Source organism: Triticum aestivum, chromosome 2D, assembly GCF_018294505.1.
Source record: "Triticum aestivum cultivar Chinese Spring chromosome 2D, IWGSC CS RefSeq v2.1, whole genome shotgun sequence".
Lineage (NCBI taxonomy): Eukaryota > Viridiplantae > Streptophyta > Magnoliopsida > Poales > Poaceae > Triticum > Triticum aestivum.
In genome coordinates, this window is record NC_057799.1 from 348,725,214 (window position 1) to 348,734,062 (window position 8,849).

The 8,849-nt window shown below is 43.8% G+C and overlaps 1 long non-coding RNA gene across 2 annotated transcripts; it reads right to left on the reverse strand.

The window, feature by feature from the left end:
* Positions 1-346: 346 nt before the first annotated feature.
* LOC123049320 (uncharacterized) lies at positions 347-2,878 on the reverse strand. 2 transcript variants are annotated; one of them, XR_006423558.1, is made up of 4 exons: positions 2,023-2,878; positions 1,748-1,855; positions 969-1,396; positions 347-600 (listed from the first exon to the last, which is right to left on the reverse strand). It is a non-coding gene; the product is annotated as an uncharacterized lncRNA (long non-coding RNA). The 2 variants fall into 2 exon arrangements; XR_006423557.1 differs by having other exon boundaries at positions 969-1,855.
* Between the last annotated feature and the right edge of the window lie 5,971 nt (positions 2,879-8,849).

Genomic DNA, 8,849 nt, shown 5'->3' on the forward strand with positions numbered 1-8,849 from the left:
AGGTTCATTTATTGCCCAACCGTGGTTGCCCTCGTTCTTCATTCTTTCATGTTCCGCGAGCTCTTCTTATCATCGTTTGACCCGTACGTTGCTTGACGTAGGCTGCTTCTTTGCCTATTTACTAGACCTGCAACGCGCCACCTTGGCGCGCGGTACCGGGTCCTAACACTTGTGCCAGGTATACTGTAATTGTGGGACAAACTTAGCATGTTTAGCCAGCGCAATTTATAGAACCATGATAAAGCACAAATATTTAGTTTGTTCTGGAGCAATAGGGAGTTCAGTGCTAAAGAGTAGCAGAAGTAGCCAGTTGCAGTGAGATTAGTATTGAGCAAGCAACACAATTAGCAAACCACAGACAGGGCCAACACAGAATGCTTTATATACTGTATATTTATACAAAGCAGTCAAGGCCTGAGAGAGCATCCAACAATTTTGATGCAACATAATATTCAGAGCAAGACATTCCTACAAAAGGTGAATGGTCAAATAGAAATTCACTAAAACGGCTTGGTAGCCAGTGGTATAATACATAGTTGGGCAATAACAGTGCCGAAGCAAGTGGTTCTTCGAATTGATTGATCATCACTCACGAAGTACCTGTGCAAGGAAGGTATCCTTGTTTATTAGAATGACTAATAGAAATACACCGTAAGACCTTTATGTAAGAAAGGAATCATCTAAGCTTAACACATGACACGGTTTAATTTTTTCATTTTTTTCTTCAACGAATCATCTTAAATTTGGCTTCAAAATTTATATAAGTACACATAATCTATACAACACTGAAACTGGTACGGGACTCGCTCACTGTTCAAAGTAATTTTACATGTACTCGCTCACTCATTCTGATGTTGTGTATCTAATAAACTTGATAATCCTAACTGATAGTAATTTCACGGGTGCTCTCTAACTCCTATGGTACTGGTTCATCTTAGAAGGTATTGTTTTGTGCGTTCTACATGTACCTGATGGTTTACGCAGCTGTAGAATCTTCTGCCACTTTGGGTCCTGTAAATTGGTACAACCCCTTTCACCCATAGAAACCTTAGCTTTATCAGTAGGCTTTAATTCAAGAAAATCTGCACGATCAAGCTCTACTGAAATGCATCCTATTAACCTTGTTTCCTCAAGTTTCTCCACAAGCTCATATCAAGTAGCTATTGTGCACGTTGTGTCATTTATCCGATTGCACTTATTGTGCAAGTTGTAGTAGCAGACCAAAGCCAACAAACTTTGCAAATAGCAGGCAAACATAACAGTTGTTAGCTCCATACAAACCGTAACCAGCATCATATAAAGTAACTATTCATTCAACAGAATGAGACATAACAAAGACAGTATTTTCACCACTGATCTGGTCATGCTGATGTCGTCCACAGTGCTGCCACGCCGCCTTGGAATACCTCGACGAAAAAAATAAAAAGAACCAGTTAGACATATTAGGGTAGAAACATGAGTTGAAGCAGAGTACAACTTCATAAGGTTATCATAAGCAAATATGCTCACTAAATGGTGCAAATGTGCTCACAGCAAAGATTTTCTTTGACAGAAGCAAAGAATGACAGCAACAAAGAACATTAATGATCATGTAGGCATTCCGAATTTCTGTGAGCATTTAAGCCTCTTTGTAACAGGAAGGTAGGCTAACTCTGACGAGCTGATGAACAAAGCCTAAACTCGTGCAGTATGCCACAGCCCTTGGGTAGAATCCTCTCGCAGCACTGATGATCTGGGTCAAGCATACCATGAAACCGCCGGACTGCGCATCCCGGAACCACTTCGCCATCGCCTTTATTAGCAGCCAAGGTGTGAGTACTCTCTTCAGTTATGCTGAGGTAGTCTTGCACTTCCCCTGCTCATAAGGCCAAGCAAACATTTCATGGTTGGAATAAGTGGATGGTAAGCTGATTGAAATTAGTGGAGTAGGTTGGTGATTAATTGGGCTTGCCGATGTGTATACTTATGTCAAAGAGAAAATTGGGCATGTGTATCACAATATCTGTCAGTAGCGTAGCATACCTTCATAGGAGAAGCAGTTAACCAGGGTGTTTGAGCCCGCCGTTGCCAAAGCAGCGCCACGCCGCCTCCACCGCGGCGTCCACGGCCGCCTCATTGCAAGCCGCAAAGTGCAGCCCCACCACTGCGACAACCTCCTCCCGACCTCCCCATCTCCCGCACAGCGTCGCGCCTCCTCCTTTGTCGCGGCCAGGGCACCACCAAGGATCATCAATGGCCCGTATCTAAACCACCAACAATGAGAGGAGGTGAGGGCACCGTGTTCTTGAAGGGGAGTGGGGCGATGCGAGACCACACCGCCTCAGACCTGGACTGATTAGTCGTCCGTGTGCTCCTGGTGGGGATGGCGATGGCGGGAGAGAAAGAAGTGAGAGGAAGGACAAGAACCATAGCTGAGATGAGAGGAACAACACCCTGAAGGCCGATGACACTAGAGACATGGACGACTGTCTCGGCGGCCGCCGCTCCTCCCGGTGATGGCGACGCGCGGCCGTCGCCTCTGGCCTTATCGCTCGTCCTGGTGATGGCGATGCGCAGCCGTCGCCTTTGGCCCTGCATTGGTGGTGACAGCGGTGGCACCAAGGTCGTCGCACACGCGGAGGTGCCCATCGGATGAGAAGCGGAAGCAGAGGCCGCCATGCTCTAGGGCGTTCTCGGCATGGCCCTCGTATAGCAGTGCCCAAACGTCAGCCTTGCTCGTCGAGCTCACCGTGTACATGGGAGGATTCGCGTTGGTGGTGCGAGAGGGACAGGGGAGAGCAGCGGCGGAGGCAAGCTCGACGACGGGAGAGGAGAACCAGTCAGGAGCATGGCGGTGGCTGTGAAGGAGGGGCGCTGGGATATGGGGATGGTGGCTAGGGTTATCATCCAATCCACAGCACACCACGCAAATGCCCACCCACAGCACGCCACACAAGGGCAAGAAAGTGAAATCCCTCTAATGCCCTCGGCGGGATCTGATATTTACAGGCGGTGGCACGATTTTTTGACCGTGAGGCACCCGCACCGGGCGTCTACGCACCCAAGCCACTAACAGGCACGGCCCATGAGCGCGGGACCCCACATGTCGGTGACATCCGCCTAATGTACCGAGGTGAGAAAACAAAACTACTGTTCGCTGCTCCAACTCTGAATTTTATCCAACGACCCAGCTCATCCCAGGGGCAGATCCGACGGCCCAAATTGCATCAAGGAAGAGATCCAATGGCCAGAAATTCGAAATCGCTGAGAGAGCCCATGTTCAGACGTGAATCTAACTATGGGATTCCTCTGCTCTTGCTCTCTTTGTCTTGCTTCATTTTGCCTAGTTTTTTCCTGTCTGAATCACGTTGTGAAAGGAGCTATTGCTTCCTTGCCTGAAGCTGTCTTGTCCTTGTAGCTCCGGTTTGGGCTGGCGATGAAAATCTAGTTCCCTTGATTGTCTTACCTTGCGTACCTGTTCTATATGTGTACCACGCATCTAGACTTATTCTTTGATGGATGGGCAGCTGCACATTAATTATAACCACAATAAAGTGAAAAGGCCGCGGTAGGAGAACAAGGCACTAGTGGAAAAAAGCCTAGCTACGGCGTGTCAAAAGGTGCCTTGCGGGCGTAGACACCCAACGCCATCAATATGGCGCCAGTGAAAACAATTTAGTGACGGCGTTGGCAGGCATGTCAACAATATTTTATTACTGATGGCGTGCCACCTGGCTAACGCCAGCAATATATTGTGTTAGCTATGTCATTTATTGTGAGGCAACGCCAGCAATTTGTATTTTTCAGTAATAAAAAAAATATCCAGCTATTAGTATATGTGCAGCTATTTAAACATCTAGTGGTAACTTCAAATCCACAAACAATAGTGATCAACTAGCTTGCTACCTACAAGCAAAAGTTATCCAGTAGCTAGCTACAAGCAAAAGTTATCCTCATCTCACGTAACTTATTATCCGCTAGCTAACTACGATGAAGAATGATCCTCATCTCACACTTGTTCCTGTTCTTTGTCCCTCCTTTCTGAAATAGACTTTGCGCTTTTCTATCAATTGCTCGGCAGTAATTTGTTCACCCACCGTAATACATGCTATCTTGAGAGAAGCCACTAGTGAAACCTATAGCCCCTGGGTCTCTTTCTTATTATATTGCATCTCTTTTATTTACATCGCATCTCGTTTACTATTTTGCAATCTTTACTTTCCAATCTATACAACAAAAATACCAAAAATATTTACTTTACTATCTTTATTAGATCTCACTTTTGCAAGTGTCCGTGAAGGGATTGACAACCCCTTTATCACGTTGGTTGCAAGGTTCTTGATTGTTTGTGCAGGTACTAGGTGACTTGTGCGTTGTCTCCTACTGGATTGATACCTTGGTTCTCAAAACTGAGGGAAATACTTACGCTACTTTGCTGCATCACCCTTTCCTCTTGAAGGGAAAACCAAGGCATGCTCAAGAGGTAGCAGTCTTCAAAACATGAGGTCTTTGAAGACAAACAATAGAAATGAACCTATTGATATGCAGCGGAAGATAGACTACACTAGACAAGCCATAGTCAAGTAAGCAATGTAATGAAAGCACGAAGACTATGAGCACCTAGGTAGTATGGATCAGGATGGAAGACAATATGAAGCCAAACAGGAAATAGTCTTCACTCACTGAAGTCAAACAGATGAGACAAGCAAGCAATGACTTCACGAAGACAAACAGTAAAGTAAAGGGAAGTGGGGGATAGAACCAGTTATTTGGTGAAGACAAGGATTTGGTAGACCAGTTCCAGTTGCTTGACAACTGTACGTATGGTTAGGGAGGCTGAGATTTAACTCAGAAGACCACGTCTTCACCTTATTCCCATTGAGCTAAGGACATCCAGTCCTCGCCCAATCACTCTGGTAAGTCTTCAAGGTAGACTTCCAAACCTTCACAGACTTAGTTCACCGGTGACCCACAATGGCTCTTGGATGCTCAGAACGCGACGCCTAACTGGCTAGAGGATTCACAGTCCTCAAGTGTAACAAGTCTTCAGGTCACGCGGACAGAAAGGCTTCAGTGATGCCTAACACTCTTTGGATCTGGATGTTTTGGGCTTTGTCCTCGCAAGGATCTCTCTCTCAAATGCTTCGGAGGTGGGTTGCTCTCAAATGACAAAAGCTGTGCACTAACTCTGAGCAACCACCAATTTATGGTGTAGGGGGTGGGCTATTCATAGCCACGAGGCAACCCGACCTGATATGTCCGAAATGACCCTGGGTCGGTATGTAACCGACACGTATCCAACGGTCGGATTTCAAACACACGCGGTAGCTTGCTACCTCTTGAGCACTGCGTTGGTTTTCCCTTGAAGAGGAAAGGGTGATGCAGTAAAGTAGCGTAAGTATTTCCCTCAGTTTTTGAGAACCAAGGTATCAATCTAGTAGGAGGCCATGCACGAGTCCCTCGCACCTACACAAACAAATAAAATCCTCGCAACCAACGCAATAAAGGGGTTGTCAATCCCTTCACAATCACTTACGAAAGTGAGATATGATAGATATGATAAGATAATATTTTTTGTATTTTTATGATAAAGATGCAAAGTAAAATAAAAGGCAATGAAAATAGCTAAGTGCTGGAAGATTAATATGATGGAAAATAGACCCGGGGGCCATAGGTTTCACTAGTGGCTTCTCTCGAGAGCATAAGTATTACGGTGGGTAAACAAATTATTGTTGAGCAATTGACAGAATTGAGCATAGTTATGAGAATATCTAGGTATGATCATGTATATAGGCATCACATCCGCGACAAGTAGACCGACTCCTGCCTGCATCTACTACTATTACTCCACACATCGACCGCTATCCAGCATGCATCTAGAGTATTAAGTTCAAAAGAACAGAGTAACGCCTTAAGTAAGATGACATAATGTAGAGGGATAAACTCATGCAATATGATATAAACCCCATATTGTTATCCTCGATGGCAACAATACAATACGTGTCTTGCTGCCCCTACTGTCACTGGGAAAGGACACCGCAAGATTGAACCCAAAGCTAAGCACTTCTCCCATTGCAAGAAAGATCAATCTAGTAGGCCAAACCAAACTGATAATTCAAAGAGACTTGCAAAGATAACCAATCATACATAAAAGAATTCAGAGAAGATTCAAATATTGTTCATAGATAAACTTGATCATAAACCCACGATTCATCGGTCTCAACAAACACACCGCAAAAGAAGATTACATCGAATAGATCTCCACAAGAGAGGGGGAGAACATTGTATTGAGATCCAAAAAGAGAGAAGAAGCCATCTAGCTAATAACTATGGACCCGAAGGTCTGAGGTAAACTACTCACACATCATCGGAGAGGCTATGGTGTTGATGTAGAAGCCTTCCATGATCGATGCCCCCTCCGGCGGATCTCCGGAAAAGGCCCCAAGATGGGATCTCATAGGTACAGAAGGTTGCGGCAGTGGAATTAGGTTTTTGGCTCCGTATCTGGTAGTTTGGCGGTACGTAGGTATATATAGGAGGAAGAAGTACGTCGGTGGAGCAACATGGGCCCCATGAGGGTGGAGGGCGCGCCCAGGGGGGTAGGCGCGACCCCCTACCTCGTGCCTTCCTGGTAGCTTTCTTGACGTAGGGTCCAAGTCCTCTGGATCACGTTCATTCCAAAAATCACGTTCCCAAAGGTTTCATTCCGTTTGGACTCCGTTTGATATTCTTTTTCTGCGAAACTCTGAAATAGGCAAAAAAATAGCAATTCTGGGCTGGGCCTCCGGTTAATAGGTTAGTCCCAAAAATAATATAAAGTGTATAATAAAGCCCAATAATGTCCAAAACAGAATATAATATAGCATGGAACAATCAAAAATTATAGATACGTTGGAGACGTATCAAGCATCCCCAAGCTTAATTCATGCTCGTCCTCGAGTAGGAAAATGATAAAAGCAGAATTTCTGATGTGGAATGCTACTTAGCATAATTTTAATGTAATTCTTCTTATTGTGGCACGAATGTTCAGATTTAATATGATTCAAGATAAAAGTTTAATGTTGACATAAAAATAATAATGCTTCAAGCATCCTAACCAAGCAATTATGTCTTTTCAAAATAACATAGCCAAAGCAAGTTATCTCTACAAAATCATATAGTCTGGCTATGCTCCATCTTCCCCACACAAAATATTCATATCATGTACAACCCCGGTTTTAGCCAAGCAATTGGTTCATACTTTTTAACGCGCTTCAGCCTTTTCAACTCTTACGCAATACATGAGCGCAAGCCATGGATATAGCACTATGGTGGAAATAGGTATAATGGTAGGGGTTATGTGGGAAGACAAAAAAAGGAGAAAGTCTCACATCAACGAGGCTAATCAACGGGCTATGGAGATGCCCATCAATTGATGTCAATGCAAGGAGTAGGGATTGCCATGCAACAGATGCACTAGAGCTATAAGTGTATGAAAGCTCAAACAAAAGAAACTAAGTGGGTGTGCATCCAACTTGCTTGCTCATGAAGACCTCGGGCATTTGAGGGAGCCCATCATTGGAATATAACAGCCAAGTTCTATAATGAAATTTCCCACTAGTATATGAAAGTGACAAAATGAGAGACTCTCTATCATGAAGATCACGATGCTACTTTGAAGCACAAGTGTGGTAAAAGGATAGTAACATTGTCCCTTCTCTCTTTCTCTCTCATTTTTTTATTTGGACCTTTTCTTTTTTTATATGGCCTCTTTTTTTTAGTCCGGAGTCTCATCCCGACTTGTGGGGGAATCATGGTCTCCATCATCCTTTCCTCACTTGGGACAATGCTCTAATAATGATGATCATCACACTTTTATTTACTTACAACTCATGAATTACAACTCAATACTTAGAACAAAATATGACTCTTTGTGGATGCCTCCGGCGGTGTACCGGGATATGTAATGAATCAAGAGCGACATGTATGAAAGAATTATGAATGGTGGCTTTGCCACAAATACAATGTCAACTACATGATCATGCAAGGCAATATGACAATGATGGAGCGTGTCATGATAAACGAAACGATGGAAAGTTGCATGGCAATATATCTCGGAATGGCTATGGAAATGCCATAATAGGTAGGTATGGTGGCTGTTTTGAGGAAGATATAAGGAGTTTTATGGGTGATAGAGCGTATCATATCACGGGGTCTGGATGCACCGGCGAAGTTTGCACCAACTCTCAAGGTGAGAAAGGGCAATGCACGGTACCGAAGAGGCTAGAATGTTGCGGAAAGGTAAGTGTGCGTATAATCCATGGACTCACATTAGTAATAAAGAACTCATATACTTATTGCAAAAATTTATTTGCCCTTGAAGCAAAGTACTACTACGCATGCTCCTAGGGGAAGGGTTGGTAGGAGTTAACCATCGCGCGATCCCGACCGCCACACAAAGGATGACAATCAATAAATACCTCATGCTCCAACTTCATTACATAACGGTTCACCATACGTGCATGCTACGGGAATCACAAACTCCAACACAAGTATTTTTCAATTCCACAATTACTCAACTAGCACAACTATGATATTACCACCTTTATATCTCAAAACAATTATCAAGCATCAAATTTCTCATTATATTATAATTAAGGAAAATTGCCATGCTGTTTTAAGACTCTCAAAATAATATAAGTGAAGCATGAGAGATCAATAGTTTCTATTAAAAAAATCCACTGCCGTGCTCTAAAAGATATAAGTGAAGCACTAGAGCAAAAACTATATAACTCAAAAGATATAAGTGAAGCACATAGAGTATTCTAACAATTTCCGAATCATGTGTGTCTCTCTCAAAAGGTGTGTACAGCAAGGATGATTGTGGCAAA